Source organism: Lithobates pipiens, unplaced genomic scaffold (genome assembly GCF_037356315.1).
Source record: "Lithobates pipiens isolate NorthernLeopardFrog02 unplaced genomic scaffold, aLitPip1_a1.2 Scaffold_19, whole genome shotgun sequence".
In the NCBI taxonomy this organism is placed as follows: Eukaryota; Metazoa; Chordata; class Amphibia; order Anura; family Ranidae; genus Lithobates; species Lithobates pipiens.
In genome coordinates this window covers 367,487,996-367,512,731 of record NW_027507764.1, presented here as the reverse complement: position 1 = coordinate 367,512,731, position 24,736 = coordinate 367,487,996, and the positions used below count along the sequence as shown (strand labels likewise).

General features: G+C 41.7%; 1 long non-coding RNA gene across 5 annotated transcripts in view; it reads right to left on the bottom strand.

Moving 5' to 3' along the window:
- Window positions 1–24,736, bottom strand: part of LOC143996945 (uncharacterized) — a 424,914-nt gene that overhangs the window by 194,261 nt on the left and 205,917 nt on the right. For all 5 annotated transcript variants that reach the window (XR_013277628.1, XR_013277625.1, XR_013277627.1 and 2 more), the window contains one exon: window positions 1,142–1,274. This is a non-coding gene — a long non-coding RNA (uncharacterized LOC143996945). The remainder of the gene's footprint in view (window positions 1–1,141; window positions 1,275–24,736) is intronic.

Sequence of the window (24,736 nt, the reverse complement as noted above, 5' to 3'; positions counted from 1 at the left end):
TAAAAAAATAACTATCAGTAATTATAAAAAATAATAATATAATAATAATAAATTGAATTTCCACACGATTCACTATCGCTCAATTCTGCAAGTGTTCTAATTTATTATCACTGTTTTCTAGCTGGTCTAAAACCATTTTTGACATAAAGGGACAAATTTTGGTTGTCAATCTCTCTTTCCAGACAGAATGAACAGTATATAAAATATAAAACTGCATACAGGGCACTGGACAATGCACTAGGGACAAAAGGGAGGTGAAATGATTTGATACAGTAATGTAATCTGTATGTATGATTAAAGTGTACTGTATGTGTTATGTTTTTTGTACTTTTTGAATTTGCCTTCGGGCGCCTCCCCCGTGCGTCGCAACGCTCGCAGGGAATGGAGCCCAAGACACAGAACATCAGGCGGTTGATCTGGTGGAGGACACAGCGGGGGGGAGGACATTGCGGGATCCTGGTGACAAGGTAGGTATGCTGTACCAGGATTCTGCAATGCAATCTCGAGTGTGGATCGGGGTTACCGCTAATGGTACTGAAATTTAAGCCAGAGCCACACTCGGGAATAATGGCAGGAGGGTTAATTCACCAAATAAAATGTGTGTTCAGACTGTCCCACTGATAATTTTCTACCCAGCTCCTTTGAGGGCCAACCTTGAAGCAAATTCTAACTGGACCACAAGGACCCAGAAAATTCAATCAGTGTACAATCAGCTTAATATGGCATTATTCCTGCCTCTGTAATACGTATCAGCCTATCTTCTCAGCTAGAAACTACCAAGACAGGATTGGACTTGCAGTTCTACAAAACGCCAAGTTAAATAAAACACTGATAGATATTATAGTTACTAATACTACCATGTCTTACTGCAATTCAGTTACAGTGGACACATATGTCTACAACCATGTCTACCCTCCATCTCTACATACATACAGTATAGCGCCTACACATCATCACTTTTTTTTTTAGCACCACCCACTTTTTATTAAATATGTACCTACCAAAACACACCTCAGGCCAGGAAATATTGAAAGCTCCTAGGTATATTTATTACTCAGTATCCTGAGTAGAATGCACAATTTCCAAACATTTTAAGATTTCTTTGACAGAATATTGCAAATACAAATTTTTATTTACTTACCAATTAAAGCTACGGTGCAGAGTTAAAGTACCCCTGTCATAGAAGAATGATGTAGGGTGCCATTTTTGCCTTTAGGAATGTCAGTTACCAGGCTGCCACGTTGATGCTTTGCCTCCATTGTTTTCTGAGTCACCTGGAACAAATATAGAGATAAGAATTCTAACATTTTCGAACATTCATTTACATGCTCATTCAGGTTTGTGAATTAAAGCCTATCTCTGGAAGCAAAAAATCCTTGCAGTGGGTGCAGTTACACTTTAAATTATGCGCACAGCTTGCTTGGGCACTCATGGAAACTTGTCTGACTGAAAATTGCAGGAGGTGAGAGTTCAACCTCTGCTCGTCCTGGTTATAGCACCCCAGGGACTTACTGTAACTCTACCTGATCCCGCCAACATTCGCATGTACCACATACATGGAGAAATGTTATTGTTCCCATTCCTATAAAGGGACACAGACACACACAGATTTTCTAAAATGCGTAAAACCTTTTGTGTGAGAAAAAAGGCACTGTTGCAAGCAATGCTTGAAATTTTCACCTAGCTTGCGACTGTCAGGACAGTAATGGCCCCCTTTCTGTATTTTTTGGAGTCATTGACCTTCTTTTCTAACTACATCCCCAAGTCCCTCGTCCCTCCTCAGTTGTTCCTCTTTTTGGTGTGTCGTACAGACCTCTGTTTAAAAAAAATACTGTAAAACCTCGGATTTACAAAACAAGCTGTTTTTTTTTCCTTTTTTAATCCTGGTTTGCAAGCGTTGTCTAACAAGACGAGCAGGATTCAAGGCTCTGGGGTGTGCAGTACTAGTGTGCAGTGCTATTCATCCTGTGAAACAATTTGTACACAGGTTTTGAGTGAATAGAGGCTATTTTCTCCCCAGGTTGAATACTATTCAAGTGTTATTTTTCATCAGAAAAGAGTGGACAAGGAAAACACCACATGGCCTCCGGATAAGGCTGACATTTAGAGTAAATAAGTAATTCCTATAACTAAGACCAGTGCTAGTAGCCATAATGCACTGTTTTCCAGATCCCCCCTATACTTTATAAAGAATAACATTCAACCTAAAGAGAAAATATTCTAATGTCACGTACACACGAGCAGACATTTTGACATCAAATGTCCGATGGAACAAATCTGTCGGACAATTCAAACGTGTGTGGGCTCCATCGGACCTTTGTTGTCCAAAAATCTGGCGGACTTTAGAAATAGAACATGTTTCAAATTTTTACGGCGGACTCGTGTCGAAAAAATCAGTTCGTCTGTATGCTAATCCGACAGACGAAAACCGATGCTAGGGTAGCTATTGGCTACTGGCTATGAACTTCCTTATTGTAGTCCGGGCGTACATCATCACGTTCAAATCCGTCGGACTTTGGTGTGATTGTGTATGGCCAAGTCTGTTCATTCAGAAAGTCCGTCAGAACTCCACCAAAAGTCAGTCGCGAAAAAAACGTTGGATCTAGTCCGTCGAGAAGTCCGGTCGTGTGTACGCGGCATAAAAGCGGTTATTTTTGCTCCCATCATGCACAACAAATGTACATGCAGTTTCAAATGACAAATAGCTCTGTGTGTTTTTTTAAATAAAAAAAAACCTTTAGTGTTGTATACCTTGTTATATAATTACAGTGTACAGATGTACCTTGGATTACGAGCATAATTTTTTCCAGAAGAGTGCTTGTAATCCAAAGCACTGGTATACCAAAGCGAGTTTCCCCATAGGAATCAATGTAAACTCAGATAATTCCTTCCACAGCCACTGCTTGTCTATGCAGTAGCACATTTGGCCAGAGGTGCGGGGTCGACAGTAACGCTCTGAGACACTCAGAGCTGCTCAGACAAACTGGGAAACACTCCGCTCACTTTTACATTTTTGTTTTTTAGGCACTGGTTTCCTTAGTCCTACAAAGGCATCTTATGCACTCTGGTTTAACACACATCACACCTTTTCCACAGTGACAAATTGGCCTCCTGGCATCACATGCCCACTCATTCACCATAACCGGATGCCCTGTCCCTCCCTTGGGGGGTGTCACCGTTTGGGTTGTCTGTTTGTGGAAGACACCATCTCAGCTCCCAGACAGAGGTTTCCCCGTTTGGGGCTACTCGCGGCCCGCATTATCATATCATCAGCACATGGATGCCCTATGAGTATCATATGGGGTACTGTACCCTTTTTGCCACTTCCAACATTGATGACTACATTAGTCTAATTAGTAATCTTTAACATGTCATTGCAGTGATAGACTGACACGCTTGCACCTGATGAGTGACATAAAGTCATGAAACGGGTTAAGCCAACAGATGTCCTGTTTTAACTATATGTATCCATACCTCATCTATCTACTGTGAATTTTCCTATGTATTTTGAATACATTATTTTTCAACATGGATTTATATATGTTGGGTCGCAATATTTATCATGTATTTATCATCTTTGTTAACAGAACTATTATGAACTTTGTATTTTATGGCTAATTAAAGTCTTTTATCCAGTATATATTTTCCTTCTTTAACCACTCCCGCCTGCGCTATACCCAAAAGACAGCTACAGCGTGACACTTAATTGCCAGGAGGGCATCCCTGGTCATCATCCTGTTTACCTGTTTCCTGTGTGCCGCCGCAGGTGCACATTGGGGAAAATCTGTGTTGGCCATCTCCCTTGGACACAGCCAATCACAGATTGTGCTAAATGGCCAATCACAGTAGCCATTTATCACTCGATTGGCATGTCCAATGAGGGATGATCTCAAATGTAAACATATGAGATCATCTCTCATTTCCGGATCTCCCTCCTCACACAGAGACCGCGTGTGAGAAGGGAGAGCTTCTGTGCTGCAGATTGTGAGTGCCAACGCTGAACAAACAGTAAATACAGTGCCCACAGTACCTATCAGTACCAGCTATCAGTGCCATCTGTCAGTGCCAATTGTCATTAGTGCTATCTGTCAGTGCCATCTGTCATCAGTGCCATCTGTCATCGATGCCATCTGTCAGTGCCATCTGTCAGTGCCATCTGTCATCAGTGCCACCTGCCATGTGCCATCTGTTATCAGTGTCACGTGTCATCTGTCATCATGTCCCACATCAGTGTCAAGTGTCATCAGTGCCACATATCAGTGGTATCTGTCATGAGTGCCACATCAGTGTCACGTTTCATCAGTGCCACATCTGTGTGAAGGTGCTATTTCATTGTTGGGCCTCTGTATATGGCCAGGCTGTGTAAAAGTCTAACACATGTGGTATCGCCATACTCAGGAGGAGTAGCAGAATGCATTTTGAGGTGTCATTTTTGCTATGTACATGCTATGTGTTCAAAAAAAATTTCTCACATTTTCCAAAAAACTTTTGGAAAAGATGAACCATTCAAAAGACTCATTATGTCTCATAAATTATACGTTGGGGTGTTAGCTTTCCAAAATGGGGTCATTTTGTAGGTGTTTCCATTGTCCTGGTGCTCCAGGGCCTTCAAAAATTTAGTATCAGTCAACAACTTAGATGTGTAATTTTTGCTCCTAGAACATGTGATGGTGCTCCCTACATGTTGGGCCTCTCTATGTGGCTAGGCTGTGAAAAAGTTCCACACGTGGTATCGCCACACTTAGGAGGACTAGCAGAATGTGTTTTGGAGTGTCATTTGTGGTATACACATGCCATGTGAGAGAAATAACCTATTACAATGACAATTTTGTGGGGGAAAAAAAACTTCATTTTGCAAAGAATTGTGGGAAAAAATGACAACATCAAAAACCTCACCATGCATCTTACGAAATATAGTGGAATTTCTGCTTTCAAAAAAGAAGTCATTTGGGGGGTCATTTGTACTTTCCTAGCTTGTTAGGGTCGCAAGAAATGAGCCACCAGTACATCAGGTGTGATCAATTTTTTTATGATTTGCACCACAGCTTGTAGACTAACTTTCACAGAGACCAAATAATATCCACTAATGTGGGTTATTTTTTACCAAAGATATGTAGTAGTATAGATTGTGGCCAAAATGTATGAAAAAAAAAATATAATTTGCAAAATTATATCACAGAAAATTTTCAGTCTTTTTTTCATTTATAGCGCAAAAAATAAAAAACCCAGAGGTAATCAAATACCACCAAAAGAAATCTCTATTTGTATGAAAAAAAGGACAAAAAATTAGTTTGGGTACAGTATTACATGACTGAGTAATTGTTATTCAAAGTGTGAGACCACTGAAAGCTGAAAATTGGTCTGGGAAGGAGGGGGGGGGGGGGGGGGTTTAAGTGCCCAGTAAGCTAGTGGTTAATGTAAGGGATTAGAGGATTTTTTTAGATCTTACAAATATCAAATAACATGTAATTAAATGTATTGAATATGAAATATTTATATGTGATTATGAATTACCAGTATATGTTTCATATATGCCGTAATTACCGCCATTTACCAAACATTATTTGACCCACCGTGTACCTCATTCAAAGTTCCGCCCCTATGTTTTTACTTCTATTGATATCCTTTATTGTTTGACTTAAGTTACAGAAAGTTTGGATTTTTAAATAGCCAATAAAGGCTAGCATTTGAACTTTAAACTTCATACTTCTTATGATGTGAGTTACCTGGCTTCAATACAACACAGAACTGAATAAATGCAGAACACGTCAGAGTGACGTTAGAACGCCTGATCAGCATATTTGTTTTGGGCCAATGGCTTGTAAAATATTAAAACTTTTGGTTCTACATGACAACCAAGCAAATAACATTTTTAGAAAGAGGGGGGGGGGGGGGGGCGAGCCGCCCCCCCCCCCCCCCATACTCCTCTCAGTACAGGTTTTCTTTAAGCCAAACTGAAGCAAGTAGTTATAGCCGCAAAGTGGCTAAAGAAAGCCTATTAGATTCCTTACTGCTACAATGTATTAAATCATTACTGCTATTATACCTTAAAAGGTTGCTTTATTCACAAATCAGAAGAACATACCATATGGAATTGTCTTCTATAATGTATAGACTTCAGCAAATAAATTAATCTTCAGCAGGCTGTGCCTTTAATAAAGCAAAATGTAGCAGACTCTCGCTGTTTAATAGAGTCTAGAGGATTATCTAAATGAATATCTTTGATAATTTCTCTTCTTCTCTGCTGTACTGGAGTTTATAATTACTCCTTTGTGTTTTGTGCAAAGCAGAGATTTTGGCTGTGAAAGTGGCAGAAAATGCACTGTGTATTTATGACCCTTGGTGGACCCCAAGCTGTTTCATAGCTTTGTCTACATGCCAGACAGTCATTTCTTCCTGTTATTTCAAAATCTATAGTCTGCTTCCCATCATTTCCTGTGTGACTGTATAAACTTTCAATGGTATAACCGTACAATTATCTCCAGCATTAGATATAGGAAGACATCTTTGAGGATCAGCATTGAGATCTCTAAGATCTTTACATGCATGTAGTCCTACAAAGGCCGCATGTACTTAGGTACGATTGGTATAAACAAAAAGTACTGAATTCATAAACTCGATATTAAAATTAAATTTTTGCTGAGAAAAAAAAAAAAATATTGCAAGAATTTAAAGCCCAACTCCAGGCAAATGAAAAAGGATCCCTTGTGTGAAGCTGTGTGCTGCAAGGGTTAATTGCTTATTTATGCCCGGGTAAAGCAGTTTTACTTACCTGATCCTCTGCTCCTCCCCACAGCTAGACCGACCCCTGCAGCTTTTACACCCCCAGGGCTCTAGCTGTTTAGGGTCTTGATGTCATTAAGACCAGAGCAGGGTCCTTGGCCCTGCTCTGAACCTGAGGACACCAAGTGACACACCACCGCTGGATAGTTGGGGAGCACCATCTGCCATAGTAGTGGAGGACAAGAGAAGTAGAAACTTTTTCACCTTGCCCCTTGGCTAAACAAGCTTTTAAAGTATACCCTCACGTAAATTAAGTCCCGGTTCACACCGGAGCGACTTGAAATTGCACTACTTCATCAAGATTTCAAAGCCGGTCTTCAGTGCGATTTGCACTGTCGATTTCATTGCGGCTTGTGACCTAATTTAACAGAAGTCTAGGTAAGCCACCATTGAATTGTCAAAAAGTAGTGCAAGAGCCTTTTTCATAATCGCTGAGACATGAGTTGTGGCGATATGAATGGTTCCATTGCCAAAAACAGGCTGTGGCGTGCAGTTTGGAACTGTCAAATCGCATGACATGTTGCACCGGTGTGAGCCGCAACTAAGGCTCCATTCACGTTGGTGTGATGCGGGAAAACCTGCGAATCCACTGCGGGTTCCCACATCACACCTGACTCACAGGCAGTTTACATTGCCCTATGCGAACCGCTGGGGGTGTCAATACAAAGTTAATGACACTCCCAGGCCAGTTCGCATATCGCACTGCGAACTGTTATGCCCTGTACACACGGTTGGACATTCCGACGACAAAATCCGGATTTTGGCCCAAACTTCTCTTGCATACAGGGCGGCACAGTGGTGTAGTGGTTAGCACTCTCGCCTAGCAGTAAAAAAGGTCACTGGTTCAAATCCCAACCATGACACTACCTGCCTGGAGTTTGCATGTTCTCCCTGTGCCTGCGTGGGTTTCCTCCGGGTACTCTGGTTTCCTCCCACACTCCAAAGACATGCAGGTAGGTTAATTGGCTTCTGTCTAAAATTGGCCCTAGTATACAACTGGGGATCTTGGATTGTGGCTCCTTGAGGTTAGGGACCAATGTGAGTGTGCAATGTAAAGGGATAGGGACAATTGTAGACACTCACTCAGGTTGAACTGGATGGACTGATGTCTTTATTCAACCTTACTAACTATGTAACTATGTAACTATACACACGGTCGCACAAAGTTGTTGGAAAATAGTTCAGAACGAGGTGACGTACAACACGTACATCAGGACTATAAACGGGCCAGTAGCCAAAAGCTTTTGTCTCCTAATTCATTCTGAGCATTCCTGGTACTTTGTCTACACACAATCAGAATTTTAACAATCGGATTTCGTTGTCGGAAATTTTTTTAGATCCAGCTCTCAAACTTTGTGTGTCCGAAATTCAGACAGAAAAAGTCTGATGGAGCCCACACACAATCATATTTTCCGCCGATCGTACATTTTCCGTTGGGAAAGTCCGACCGTGTGTACAGGGCAACAGTGCGGACAGGAATCAGATCACCCAAGTGATCCCATTCTGGTGTGGACGAGTTTGGTCCGAATGTGATGCGAATGGCTGAGTTCGCATCGCACAGACATAGCATGTGATTTGCACAGCAGAGTGGTCCATCGCACCAATGGGAACCTAGCCTTGAGCTATTAAAGTAAACCCTCACCTTGCAAAGCAAGCCATTCAGTTTAAAATAGAAATGAAAGACAAAATATTTGTGTATAGGTATAAAAAATAAATGTAACCACTTCAATACCAAGCCAATTCTAACACTTCTCACATACATGCAAAAATCTACTTTTTTTTGTAGAAAATTACTTAGAACCAATAAACTTTCTATATATTTTTTCAGTAGAGGCCCTATAGAATAAAATGATGGGTATTGCACATTTTTATGTCACGTGATATTTGCGTGGCGGTTTTTCAAACAAAATTTCAATTGTAAAAAATATACTTTAATGCATTTTATTGCACACAAACAAAATATAATAACTTGTTGGTAAAATATAAAGGATGATGGTACGCTGAGTAAATAGATACCTAACATGTAAAATTGCGTTTGACCATGGAATGGTGCCAAACAATGGTACTTAAAATTCTCCATAGGCAACGCTTTAAACACTAATCAAGGTTACCGGTTTAGAGATACAAAGGAGGTCTGGCACTAAAATTATTGCTCGCGCTCTGACATTTGTGCGACCACCGTTTACATATGTGTGTTTTATTATTATTTATTTTATTCAAATCTTTTTTTTTTTTTACACTGTCTCTTTAATTTTTGTATTAACTTTATTGCTATCACAAGGGATGAACAACATCCCTTGTGACAGTATGGGTCTTGGCAGGTCCTCCTTATGAGGGGTCTAGGGTATATTAGACCCCAAATCTCTCCTCTGGCCTCCAATGCAGCCAATCATAGATCGGTCTGATTGGCTGCAGCTCAACAAGAGAAATCAAATAGATTTAGTGTGAATGGAGGAATCTCTGCTACCAGTGACTGGGGTTGATTTACTAAAACTGGAGAGTGCGCAATCTGGTGCATCTGTGCATTTTAACAAATTAGCTTCCATGTTTTATTGTCGAAGCTTAACAGGACAAGCTGAAGTTAGAAGCTGACGGGCTACCGTGCACAGCTGGTCAAAATTCTGAGTGCTCCAGTTTTAATAAATCAACCCCAGCACTGTGTTTAAGCAAAAAGACAGCCATTTGAATACCCAAACAGTGGCTGCATTTAATAAGATGCAGTCACTGTTTGGCTAACACTTTTCTATCCAGCATATTCCGTTTTTCCACTAAAGTTTGTTAAGCAGGTGGTGCCGACAGAGCCAACACAAATTCACCAAAATTCAAGCTGTGAATGGCCAGCTTTACCTGCAGCAGGTATTGAGGCTGCTAATTATGTTTTCTCTTTCATTCATTTATGGACACATCACTTCTAATCTTGAACGTAGGGTTATATCACCACCTTTAGGAGTAGGACTAAGCAGAAATAACAAAACAAGCACAGCGCCGCCTAGGGGCGGTCCCTATCGGTAGTAACCCCCACTCTGCTACAGACAGCTAATTTTTTTTCTGCCTAGTCTAGAAGGACCTAGCTCCCTGCTGGGACCTGTGGTCTTTTTGGTTTATTTTATTTGTATTTCTTTTTCATTTTTGTGTGATCCTGCAATCAACTGCTAGGCTGGGTGACAAGCTGGATAGTATAGATCCTGGTAGTCTTCCCAGCCTCGCCACCGAGTGCGTGCAGACCTGAGCTCCATGCTGGGTCAGCCGCGACAAGTCCCACTCTGCACTGGGGCAGCCAGCGTGCTAAGACGCCTTGCAGGGACACATTTGACCAGGCACCAGACGTCTGGGTCACAGTGTTGCCATGGCTGACAGACACTCTGTCTAGGATCTGTCCGGGGAGTGAGACCCGCAATCCCTGCTGGATGGGTAAGTATGAGCTCCACCGGCCTGGTCCAGGCATGGTGGTGCAGCTGGGTCTGTCTCTTCATCTAATATATAATTACACAATGTTTTTTAATGACCAATATTGCATCCTGATGTTGCTGCAGACATTCAACCAAAAGGGAAAATGCATTAAGGCTCCATTCACACTTGTGTGACCTGCCATGTTACTTTGGACACTAAAGTCACATAACAAGTTGCACCCCATGTTTTTTATTGACAACCGTTCAAATATGTGCAACTTAAAGTCGCAGCAACTTTAAAAAGGATCCTGCCCTACTTTGGTCTGACTTTCATGCAATTTGAGTGTTACAGACTGCAATGTAAACCCTCAAGTATCACATGAAAGTCGCACCTGAATGTTATACATGCAACAGTTGTGCAAAAGTTGTCCATTATCATTGGTCAAAGCCGAAGTCGCATCCAAGTCGTCACCTATCAAAAGTTGAGTTGAAGTTGCACTCCAAAGTCGTCTAACTTTGGAGTCGTACAAGTAAACGGGCCTTCACTCACAATTTACACATAGCATTATTGTAATCCTTCCCTCTTTCACATTACTGTTTCCCTAAATACCCTTTTCTGTAGCTACGCATGAAGATGAATTAAAGTGCTTAATAATTAGATTGTAAGCTCTAAACGAGCAGGGCCCTCTGATTCCTCTTTTACCAAATTGTATTGTAACTGTATCGTTTGCCTTCATCTTGTAAATTGCTGCGTAAGAACTGTTAGCACTATATAAATCCTGTATAATAATTATTATTAATATTATTATTATTATACAGGTTTTATAAAGCGCCAACAGTTTGCCCAGCGCTTTACAACATGAGGGCAGACATTTCAGTTACATTACAATTTGGTACAAGAGGAATCTGAGGGTCCTGCTCCTGCACCGGTGCCAGTGCTGATCTTCGGGCCTCTTGATTGGCCGTGGGGGATGACGTCACTTCTGCGCATGCAAAAGAGGCCATCATCCCGGCACTCAGAGACCAGCTCTGTAAGCTGAGCTTCACATGCACAGGTCAGTTTACAGCTCCAGAGAAGGCAGCAAGCAGCTTTTCTGATCAATGTTTCATACAGAACTTTAGTTCCACTTTAACCCTTTTCTCTCCCCTTTACCTGTAGCCTCCTGAGATACATATCACACATCTAGTTGGGCGATCCCACATATATAGTGGCAGGAGGCCAGCTGAGTGATCAAGAAGTGACAGGCAGTTTCCAAATCCAAGATAGCGGCACAGAAAAAAAAAAAAATGATTTTGAGTGTGAGGAAGAAACGGCTGATGACTTTTATTTTTAGATAGCTGGGTGGTTCCTCTTTAATCTTCAGGCTTCCGGAGCATGGTGTAAATGATATTATCCTGAGAATTCTATCTACCAACATAAAATGGTTGCTATAATTGCCTGTAAGGGAAATTCCTAATTTGTTGGCAGTTATATACATTTTTAAAACTGAGCTCCAAGCATGCAACTAAATATACAGTTAAAATACATATCTGGGAACTGTTTAACTGAAAAAAATGATCTGCATTTCTGTGCAGGAAGTTTTGTACTGGACACTTCTGATAGGCAGCACAGCCCAATCTTTAGCTTGGTCAATGTAGAAGTGCCAGCAGCACACGAATGAGGTCATCTCACAGTGTACTCTGCTCCTTTTTTCCTGTGTAGTGCTCACTCCCGCAGGAGCCTACAGTTTAAGGCCCCTAATTAGTTGTACCCGCAGTCAGGCACACAAAGTCATTCCTTTGGCTCAATGAATAGTCTAGAACAGGGGTCTCCAAACTTTCTAAGCAAAGGGCCAGTTTACTGTCCTTCAGAATTTAGGGGGGCCAGACTGTGGCTAGTGGGAGTAGATAATGCCCTAGCATCAGTGCCTCATCGTTAGATATAATGGGAGGAATAGTGCCCCATTGTTATCAGTAAGATTAATTGTGCCCCATTGATGGTGTCAGTAGGGGGAATGGTGCCCCCTCATTGGTATCAGTTGCTGGAATAGTGCACCAAAGGCCAGATAAGGGCAAGTGAAGGCCACATCTGGCCACCAGGCTGAAGTTTGTAGACCACAGGTCTAGGAATATGCTTTTCTGTTGCTTTATTGCAGAACTTGAACTTGGATAGGACATTAATATTCCTCTTAATATTCTGAGAAAACTCCTCGAACAAACAGTAGTGAACTAGTGAGCTATTCCAGAACACCAGGCACAATGTCCCTTTTGAACAATGACTTTAGCACTTGAGGAGTAACAGCAGAACACAGTCTCTGGGATCTCTTACTCCAGTCTGTACTCACTAATATCCTTGGATAGTTGGATTTCCCCTTCCAATATATTCCAGACACCTTTTCCAGTGATGCCAGACCAGATCCCCAGATGAAAGAAACTTTTAGCAAAATAGTCCTACAGCTAGCCTAGCTAGGACCTCAATGAACAGCAGACACATGGCAAGCCTTCCTGGGTGGGCAGCAGGCCTCCTGGCCAGGATCACCTCCTCTAGAAATCCAACCACAATGTGTAAGCTCGGGCAATCAGTAGGTTGCTGACCGCTGCAGGTGCTCATCCCGGCTTGCCAAATGCAAATGAAGAAAGGAAGCTGGTGGCACACCACAGTGGAGTCAAAATCTTAGAAGTTCTTTATTGTCACCAAGCCAGACAAGAACACAGGAACATAGTTATGTTCCTGTGGACATAGAACATAGTTTTATATATATATATATATATATATATATATGAAACTACGTTATATTATTGTTTTGTTAAACTGAAAATTATCTCCAGTGTACACTCTCCCTCTCTTAATTTTTATTTTCACATCTCAAGAACATTTAAAATAGTTTCATTGTAAAGTAAAATTGAATGCAAGTATGCAACTTAAGCCTACTGTGCTAAATCACAGCTGTGAGGCATACAAATTCACAAAATTTTGTCTAACACTGTATCTTACTTGGACTTATTTACAGCATGTCCATGCTGTCTAATGCTCTGTAATGTGTTGCATTGCACAGGCTTGCTCAGTAAATATTGCCTAGAATGTGTAAAAACCCAGTTGCCATGCCAGCATTAGGCAGAAATTAATATACAATAATTTTCAGGATTAACCTTTGTGTGAGGCATAAATTTGTCTAGACTTAAGCACAGTTAAAAGGTACATAAACCCATTTGTATTGCACAAAAGCTGTGTCAGCAAGTTCAATAGAGGCAAAATATTCTGTAGAACATAATGGAAATAGTGTTTGAACAAAGCAAAATCACAGCATTATGGCATGTTAAAATTAATTCATACATACTTCACTTCCTTGTTGCCATTAAACAGCATGCTAGAATTATTGGTGTATGTAAATAATAAAGAGTGAAAAGTCAATATATGCAATAATATCTAAAAATATATAAGTCCTTCATATCTACCCCAGAAAAATAATACTTTTGTCAAGGTAATTGTAATGGACCGTTACATAGTGACAGTATAGTAACGCAAATCATTTTGTATGATATAATACATCATATACAACTGTTTCTGAATGATTTATAAAAGAAGGGCTTCTGGATTGACCACTGCGACCAGGCAGCTTCTGTCTCTCATTTTCTAACCAGTCTTAGAACAGGCAAGGAGAAATCCTGACTGATATATATTTCCTTTAAACGCTATTCAGACAGTTTGATATATGAGGCCTATTGTCAATTGTGTAAAAAGAAATAATAATAATGTTCGAAGAAGGTTTTAATTAGGTCCTTTTTACTGCCTCTCAAGCTTGAATGCCATAGAACTTATACATTGTCCAATTGTCATTTATAACTTCACTTGCATGCACCTAGCTTTGATAGTTATAAATTGATTTTTTTTTCTGGCAGCCATCTTCTCATTTTGCCAGGTCAGGTATTCAGTAAGAAATGTTTAGCTGTAGTGGCAATCCAGGACCTTTCACTTGATGTTCTACTTTTATCCCATGAAGGTAAAACAACAGGGTCATTTTATTATTGTCCCTTGCAGCTGATCATACTTACCTTCTTTCCATTACTATGTTATACTGTTTGGCCACTGAGAGCAAGGCGAAGAAGTCTGTCTTCCCGCCACTTTGGTTGAGAAAAGTGGAAAGATATCATTGGGTCCCTAGGTTTATTTTACTGTTATTGTTATCTTAAGGTGTTAATGTTGGTGTAAATGATCTGGTGCCTGGTCAGGCAGCTTGTACCCCCCAGAGGATCCCCACAGTCTCATTGGCTTGTAGTGCAATGTAAGAGAGGTTTAAATGTACAGTAAGTGTCACACCACTGCTAAGCGGTCCAGATACAACTTTATTCCATTGAAGGTCAGCAGTACGGATCAAGGAAATAGCCAGTGCATTTTGGAGTCTATGTGCTTCCTTCATCAGGGCTTAATTGGCAACCAAGTGAATAAACCAGTAGTGAACTGGACTTAGTGGTAGCATACCGCCACCATGGGACAGAGCTAGGTGCATGTGTAGGCAGACTGAAGTATCTATGGTTGAGTGAATCCAGGCTGGAGAAAGGGTTAAATGTTTCTAGCGCAATTCCCAGGATTTTGGTCCTAGCCAGCCCACCTGAGGTAAAAAAAAAAGGCAAGTTCTGGTGTGTCTACTGAGTTCCAGCATCACTTGTGTGCACAGTCATTAGCACTACTGATGAAACTAGGGTTTTCAAAGGACATCCAAGTCACCTCCCTATGCCTGGACCACTCCATTATTCTAGCTAGGATTAGGGAAAGGACATTGCTCATATTGAACTGTTATGCTGGATCTCTCCAGTAAAGTTAGATCAAAGTAGAACTATTGGCAAAACTACTTTTTCTTTTTGGCTATAGTAAAGAAGTGAGGGTTGAGGGTGTTGTGATTGATGATGCATCTACATCGGGGGACATTGTTTATATATATATATATATATATATATATATATATATATATATATATATATATATATATATATATATATATATATATTTTTTAAGGATACATTTTTGGTGAATGAGTAGGGGAACAATGTACCCCATACTCATTCCCATAGGGCTAGGGCTAGGATCTAGGGGGGCCCTTGTTAAAGGGGCTTCCATATTCCGATAAGCCCCCTGCCTTTAGACCCCCACAACTACCACCCAGGGTTGTCGAGAAGAGGCCCCGTCCCCATCAACATGGGGGCAAGGTGCTTTGGGATGGGGGGAAGAGGGCATATGGCCTGGTATGATTCAGAAGGGGGGCCCTCTCTTGTCCCACCCCCTTTCCTTACCTGCCAGGTTGCATGCTCGGATAAGGATCTGGTAAGGATTTGGGGGGGATCCCACGCCATATTTTTCCTTTTTTTTTTTTATTGCTGGATGACAGCAATAGCTGGCAGCCACAAAGTACATTTAAATGCATTTTTTTTATCTTTAGAAATCTCTGTTTTTCTGCAGTAGCTTCTATATACTGTACAGATGCCCCACTTTACAGGCAGACTAAGAGGACCCCCCTCAGGCACTATAAAGTACTTTTTCATTTTTATTGTTTCACTTTAAGCATCATTAAAATCACCGCTCCTTTTAAAAAGATTGTTTTAAAAAAAAGTTTTGCATTGATGCATGTCTCCCAGGGCAGTACCCAGGGGTGGGTGAATGAAAGGTCTGCCTCCTCCTTTAAGTAGGGGGCGGGAAGCATAGCTGGCACTTTGGAGTAAAGAAGAGATGTCTGGATTGCAGCACTCCAATAAAATCACCTTTATTTCAATTCAAAATAACATAAAAAAAACAACAGTCTATACAGCAAGTTAAGGAATAAGATACAGCAGGCAGAGCACATGCGCGGCAGCTCCCAAGATGGCCACATAAGCTAGGAACTGCCCTGGCCATCCAGCTATCCTAGCAATGGATTGTGACCCGCAGGATGCCCGCTCTCAGCAGCAATCATTAGGGGAGTCCCCCGCCTCACTTTCATGCCTGGAAGCCCGGCTCATCGCGATCTGGGGCCGCAATTCTCCTCTGAAGGAAAATGGGCCGAATCCAAGATGGCAGCCACGTCTCAGCCACGAGAACAGAGCACAGGAGGACATATGGAGCAAAGGCAAGTCCTGACCCCAGCAACCCTAGCCTATACCCCCCTGGCATCTGCCAGCACCCCCACAACCTGACCCCGTCCCCTGCATCAACGGAATCGGTCATTGAGCATTCACAGGACAATTATATGCTGTCCCCAATGGGAGAAACCCCTGCACGCCTGGATCCTATATCCACCCGAGGAGGCTCAGGCTCAGACATACCCGTCAATGCAGGGGATCTGTTCCTGAAACTATTAGAGCTACTCGACAGGGGAATGGCACACACAGCTAACAAAATCACTAATTATATCTGCTCAGACTTCCAAAATCTGGGCTCCTGAATGGAAGCAATCAAACACAAACTAGACATCACGGTCTCCAGGGCTAACCAAAACACAGGCCATATCCAGGTTATTCAAAAACAGCTGGACGTTGCCCTATCCAGGATAGATGATCTGGAAAATCATTCGAGGAGGGATAACTTCAGGATCAGAGGCCTGCCAGAGTCTATTATAGATATCCCTAAGGCGGTACAGGATCTCATCAAAAATCTCATCCCTTCTATCCCTCCACACAAGCTGGAGTTAGATAGAGCTCACAGATCTCTGGGCCCCCCTAGGAAGGATGAATCCCCAAGAGACGTTGTAGTCAAACACCACTTTTACACGATCAAGGAGGAAATCATGAAAATATCTCGCCAGCACTCGCAATTAATCTTTCAAATGCATTCTATTCAGATTTTCACTGATATTTCTTCTATGACCATTCAACAACGCAGAACCCTCAAACCACTGCTGGGGATGCTCTCTCAAAAGGATATCAAGTACTGGTGGGCCTTCCCCTTTTCATTGAAATTTGCCTATAAGAGTAAAACCTATTCCTTCACCGGTTTTCCGGAAGGTGAACAAGCTCTACTGAATCTGAAATTTATATCACAGGACTCAGCAATGGACACCTCAAACCTACAATCAGGGTCCCCCAAGCGTTCCACACCCTGTCTCCCCAATGTGGAAATCAGCCAAAAGCAAGCGAGTAAAAGACAACATGCTCCCCTGACTTCAGTGAGGGTCCAATGTCTATTTCCCCCCCTGAAGCCTGGTTTTGCCAGGCTATTGCACCGAGGGTGCCTTTTCAGTTGATAGTGATCTTCAAGGACTATCACCCGGAACTCTATTTTTTTATTTTATTTCCCCCGGGAAGGATACTCCCCCCTTTTTTTTTGAATAAGGAAGTGGGTAAGCCCACCCTATAGCTGTGTTTTTGTAGGATATTAGGTATGATATTAGGTCTCTATTCAGGGGTCTTGAGTTACTTTGGTCTTCCAAATGTTATGTAACATGTATCCTCAATAATCCCCTGCTTGCACTGCAACCCTACCATTTATCATCCCCATTCTTCTCCCCTCTGCCCCCCCCCCACCATCTCCCTCCCTACCCTCTCCCTCCTCACCCTATATACAGCCTATTGGCTCATTAACTTCTCACCCGCTGGTTATGATCCGTTTACTAGTTACTGTTAAAGTTTTTTTTTCAGGGATGGCTGTGATTGGGGCAGTAGTCGTGTGCCTCCACCTATCCTTCAGCTATGGTCTACCTATTCCCGACGTTAGCCCTCCTAGAGGGCTATGGTTACTTGTGGAATAAGGGGAGGAAACTTTTCTCCACCTCTCATGCCCGGACTATAATAGGCCAATTTGTATTCAACTCTCTTCTCTCTTTTTCTCTTCCTTTAACCTCTTTTCTTTTCTAGCCAGTGCATGGACGTCTCCACCCCACACAATCACTCCAGGACCCTGGTCCTCCGCTCATCTGGGTCATAGTCCTCTTCCCGCTAATCTTGGCATGGTATGTGACAGTAGTAATGATATCCAAATATCCTATGGTCCCCATGATACCTGATACAATGCTCTCCCCACCCCTCCACATAGTATCTCATAACGTTCAGGGCCTAAACTCCCCTATTAAGAGAAGGAGTGTTCTCCAGGCTTATAATTTCCCAAAAATGTATGTAGTTTTGCTGCAGGAGATGTATTTCCCAAGACGGTACAGCCCCTCTTTCTTCCTTGCCCATTTTCCCCAGTTTTTCGTAGCGAACGCTGAGGATAAAACTAGGGGAGTAACCATCCTGTTCTCAAAAACTTGTAAATTCAGGGTATTCAGATTCATCCTTGATAAGGAAGTACTAGATGACCATCTTTATTCTCATAGTATGCACCCAATAAGGGACAGGAAAAATTCTTTCAGATAATGCTTCAAACTCTAGCTCCACTGCTAGGTCCACTGCTTGGAGGAGACTCCAATATAGTCTTCAAATAAGGTCTAGATAAATCTAAGCCTCCATATACGCAACGCACTCTCCCCACTAAAGGCGGCTCCAAAATAGCCAAGATAATCTTTCAACACGGCCTTGCTGATATCTGGATGGAAATAAACCCCTCTAAACAGCACTACACGCAATTCTCAAATCATACATTAAGGATTCAATGCTATCTGATCACTCCATGGTCCTGCTTATTTTGCGCAAACAGTCCTCTAGACCACTTCTCTCCCAATGAGACTCTATGGTCTGCCCACAAAGCTACGATTCGGGGGAAACTCATACAAATAGCAACACAGATAAAAAGAGAAAGAATCTTGGACGTAGAGAAACTGGAGAAGGACTTCACCACTTTGCGAAAACTACACAAAAAAGACCCTTCAAAGGTCTCTATAGCCCAATTAGATGCGTCTCGCATTGCCCTAAACCTAGCGCTCATGGTTAAAGCAGAGAATAACATTAGAAGAAGTGGGGCCAGATTCTACCAGCATAAGGACACCATAGGTTTGATGTTAGCCTGAGCCTCTAAAGTGTCCCCCGAATCACACTCATTCACTCTGCCGAATTTTCATGTTAGAAGACGAGTCCACAACTTTAAAACCCCAACGCATATTGCAATTCTTTCAGACATTCTACACAAAGTTATATCAGGCAGAGGACACAGCTGACGTGACCAACATAACCTTGTTCCTAGGAAAAATCCCTCTCCCCACGTTAAGGAAAGACCACAAAGACATAATATAAGCCCCAATCTCAGCTGATGAAGACCTTGACGTTATAAAAAATCTAATAGGCTGGTCTAATGGCTTTTCCGTCCCATACTTTAAATGTTTGCAGAAATTCTGGCCCCAAGTCTAGCTAAATTTTTTAACTCCAAGAGGAAGGAGGACCCTGTAAACCAGGGGTCTCAAACTGGTGGCCCTCCAGATGTTGCAAAACTACAAGTCCCATCATGCCATTGCCTTTGGGAGTCTTGCTCTTAACTGTCAGCCTTGCAATGCCTAATGGGACTTGTAGTTTTTCAACAGCTGGAGGGCCACCAGTTTGGGACCTCTGCTGTTAACAGTCATCTTAACTCAGCATTCATTGCCGTGATTCCTAAATCAGACAGAGATACGGAGTTAGTGGGGAATTATAGACCCATATCATTGATTAACAACGTCTTGAAGATCCTGATCAAAAATCCTAGCGTAGGCTCCTTTTTCAATTGTTACATACACAAAGATCAGGTAGGATTCATCCATGGCAGACAGGGCCCAGACCAAGTGAGGAGAGCTATTGATATAATATCGATCTTACAGTCAGGATGGGATGGAAGCCCTCACCAAGAAGGTTTGCTTCACTCGGTTGACCTACAGAAGGCCATTGATTCGTTATTCTGGCCATATCTTTTTGCAGTACTAAATTGTTGGGGTTTTGGGAAGAACTTCTTAGGGCGCTTAGAATCTCTCTGTTCTAACCCAGAAGCCAGGGTCAGACTTCAAGGCTATTATTCAGAACCCATCAAAGTCACTAGAGGTACTCGCCAAGGCTGCACACTATTACCTTTGATCTGTGCCTTAGATGTCGGATAGATAAACAGTTCATAAATGCATGCTATTCACAGATGATATACTCCTCTTTGTCATCTCCCCAATTACCTCTCTACCAAACATTTGTAAGCTTTTAGATTTCTTTGGAAGCATCTTGGGCCTTCATGTAAACCTATCCAAATCCCAAGCCTTAAACGTTTCCCTCCAGCCGCCTTTAGTAGCACTACTGAAACCATCTTTTAAATTCAAATGAAGTGACTCGACCATCCGCTACCTAGGGATAAACCTCTCCTCCAGGATCGAATGACTATACCAGGAAAATTTCCCTCGCATGTACCACAAGCTTGAAACTGACCTCAAAACTTGGGCTCCGTTCAAATTGTTATGGTTAGGTAGAATCCACTCTCTCAAGATGACTCCACTCCACTCTATCAAGATGACTGTTACCTAGACTACTATACCTATTCAGGTCTCTCCCTGTAGTGCTCAGAAGAGATCACCTCAAATCTTTTCAGGGGAAAGTAATCAAATTTATATGGCTGAAAACTGGATATAGATTTTCACATTTTCTTTAGCCCCAAATCACAAGGTGGACTGGGACATCCCAACCTGTTCTGGTATTACAGGATGGCAAGGCTAGCCCAACTATCCACGGTCTATTCTAAGTAAGAGAAATCTGATTGGATTCACGTAGAGAAACAGGAGGTCCCAACATGTATGCTAGACTTTCTGCTATGGTGTCCCAGGAAAACTAAACCCCAGTAATGTCCCTCACTCTCTGTCTCCATGGGATGATTTGTGACATCTGCCTTCCCAGACCTCTGAAATTCAACCTCTAGCTCACATTTTCCACAACCCACAGTTCAACCCAGGCATGGACATTAAATCATTACAATGGTGGCTCAACAAGGGGATGTACCGTATTGGCCATTACTTCTCAGTTGCAGGCCCTTTGTCAATGAAACACAGTGTTAACAAATTGGCTCTCCCTGACTGAGAAAAATGTCGGTTTCACCAAATCTCTTTTTGACTTCAATTGGAAAAACAAACCTATTCCCCCAAACTTAACAGATTACGAGCGTTGGTGTGGACAGGTGACAGGTCAAAAAGGTGGCATATTTATAATCTACTTGTCACTGTCCAGATCCACCTCCAAATTCCCATACATGGAAGTGTGGGAAAGAGACTTACAAGAATGTTGGGACCTGGAAGATTGGCATAAAGCGGTTTCTAGATCCTTCAAAGGTATGCTGAACATCTTGTTAATAGAAGCCAATCTAAAGGTTCTTACCAGATGGTATCTAGTCCCTAACAGACTTGCTGCCATTTTCCCTTCACCCTCCCTTTTATGTTTCAGGGACTGTCACATACTAGGCTCTATGTTCCAGGTATGGTGGGACGGCCTAAAAATAAGGGGATTCTGGAATAAAATATTCACCCTCATACATAAAGTCCCGGGCCATTCAGTCCCAAAGTCCCCCCAAATAGCTCCTCTGAATGGCTCCATACTAAAAACCCCCAAACACATCTAAAAATTGGTCTTCTTTATGCTACTAGGAGCAAAGCTCACAATAGCTAAGGCTTGGAAGCGACCCAAGGTATCTTTCCTGGGAGCCAAAAGAAAGATCTTGTGGATTATGGCCCAAGAAATATTAGGCAGTTCCATCCTAGACACAACCAAAAGATTTTAAGCAATATGGGAACCATGGGCCCAATGCGTGGCAATTTCTCTCACCCCCATCACCAACATTGTATAAACAGGGAGGTTACCCTGGAATCTGGCACCTCTTCCTCCTCTCACCTATTTTTCGTTTACTTTATAAACTTTCCTATTTCTATTTTAAGTTTGGAGTTGTTAAGATCCTATGTCTTTGATTTTAGTTGTTCAGAGTCTTTAACATAAACACAAATTCAGGTGTTAGCTGGCTGCTGCTAAGCACACACCTAGAGACTTTCATTTTAGACTTGCTTGGTGCAAAATTAGACTAGACACTCAATCCTTCTATTACTCAGAAAACTATTCAGGAGGTCAAGCTCTTGGGACAGGTAGCAATATAGGCTTTACTAATCGCTGTAATTCTCGCTGGTAGCCCCACGACACAGTAATTTCCCAATATAGGTGTCGGGAGCAACAGACGGATTAGCTACCTTACTATTATTTGTTACATAAACATAAATGGACACAGAAAGCATCTCCACTATACTAGCTAAACATTGATGTTATAACAACTACATGACTAAATATATCTACAGCTGACGAAACACTATATGGCAATGTGTCATTGTTTTTTCTGTATTTCTTGTTAATCAAAAAAAATATTTTGAAAGTAAGATACAGCAGGCAATACAACTAACGCGTTTCACACCATTCTTGTTGCTTAATCCCTGTTGCTTTTTATGTTTTTTTTGGATTCAAATAAAGGTGACTTTATTGGAGTGCGGCCATCCAGACCTCTCTTCTTTACTCAAGACTTTCTGCTACATACAGGGCTAGCACCCTTTGCTTGTGCAGTAGAGGTTAATCCTTAAGGGTGAATACCATGAGCGGTGTACTACTTTGCATAGTTGGCACATTGGTAGGGGTCCAGCAGCTCATATTAACCCCCACAGCAGTGGATTATCACAGTCATGGGGCATGGGGGGGGGGGGGGATGTCAGAGTAGTGAACATTTCAATAACATTATCAGCTACCAGCACAAGGGACAGTTTTCATTCCATGCCTGGTACTACTGGATGTAAATATATATATATATATATATATATATATATATATATATATATATATATATATATATATATATATATATATATATATATATATATATTAGCGAAACTTAAGCCTTAAAAACAAGTCCACATGGCAGCTACCATATTTCTTTGCTGAAAACTGCGATTGCTGTATTTTTCACCTACCACATCTTTTAAAAAATGTTCAGAGTGTGTAAAGGGGCAGGGTGGGGATGGACATTCATACTATTACACAAATAAGCCCAAGTGAAATACGGGATTTCCATTTTCCTTGTTAATATATTTTACCAATGCATACTGAATAAGAATAGACTGAGGAATGTAATTTACAGTTGTCCATGGATTTAGTAGGAGGCATTGGGAGAATATAAAATACCCAGGGTAAGAAAAGAATTTGTGCTGGTCTTGATCCCTTTTTGCAGTACATTTTAGTCTGCAGATGTCACTATTGTTACTGCTGTATGTAGCAAGCAGATGAGCACCGTCTAATGTTCTCCATACCTAACGTCTGAAACAGTGACACCTCCAGGCTATGGAATAAAAGGCATTGTTTCCACAAATGTGTTGACTTCTTAGGATAGCCATCCGATGTCACTATTTTACCCAAGCCATAAAAGGAAGCCAGTTATTGACATGCTCTTTTATGTTCAGTTTCATTAGAAACACATGTTTAAAGGACCTCCATGAAAATAAGGTTCACTTATTAAAATATATTTGGTAAATATTAAAAATAATCAGGTGCTGCTCTTGGAATGCGAAAGACAAATCTGAGGATTTATGCAAAGCAATGTGTGGTCCCCTTCTTCACTTATCTAGTGCCAGTGAGCTTTACAGAAATTAAAACAAGTTTAATGAATGCAGACAGGCATATTTTACTATAAACACAGACTGACTGTCAGCTTACAAGCACAGCAGATCATAAAAGAGCATTAAGAAGACATACCTATAGTTGACATGAGCATGAAAATAAATAAGAGAAAGCTGCAAGGACTCAACACTATTTCTATCTACAGTTTATCTAATGCAGATGGACGTTCTTCAAGTAAACACTGGTCACCATAGTGTGGCGTCTTAGTACCATTTATTTAAAAAAAATTCCTTCCATAAGATTACATACGTATGCATTTCAAATATTTTATGCATGTTAGGGTCCTTTCACAAAGGCAGCAACCGTTCGATCAAGTTATTTTTTTTTTCAATACTTTTTTTCTTTTTTTTATTTGTTTTTACATCTGCTAGCCGGCGTCCCAGCCATGACTCATATTTGCTATCAGTGGTGGATTCCGCACTGATAGTAAAAACAGTGTGTAGACCCCCCCCCCCCCCAGGCCCTTTGATATGGATATTGATGGGACCTCGGCGAAAGTAAAAATAAAATGGCATGAGGTCCCCCCCAAAATCCATACCAGACCTTTAACCGAGCATGCAACCTGGCTGGCAGGAAATGTGGGAAAACAAGCATGTGACCCCCCCCCCCGAACTATACCAGGTCGCATGCCCTTTGTATGGGGAGAGTATTCGCCGGGGGAAAGGGCCTTGTCCCCATGTTGATGAGGACAAGGGCCTCTTCCCCACAACCCTGGCCTCGTGGTCATCCTGTCACATCACCTGGTGACCCTGCCCCATTTGATTTCTTTAGACAATGGGCAGCAGCATGTACAAGAAGATGGAAGGCTCTGTCACTTGCCAGCTCCAAATTGCTTTAACGGTTCTCCTAGCCACTAAAGTATATAAAACGGACGGGTCATCCCAAGGCATTACCTGGTGACCCCGTCCTTTTGTTTCCCTTAGGGCCACCAGACCCAGAGTTGTCATTTAAGTGACACTCTTTAGTATTCCCCCTCACTCCTCTCCAGAAGCTACATAAAAGGTGATGTAGAAAGTTAAGAGGAAGAGCAGAGTAGCTGGGTCAGCATA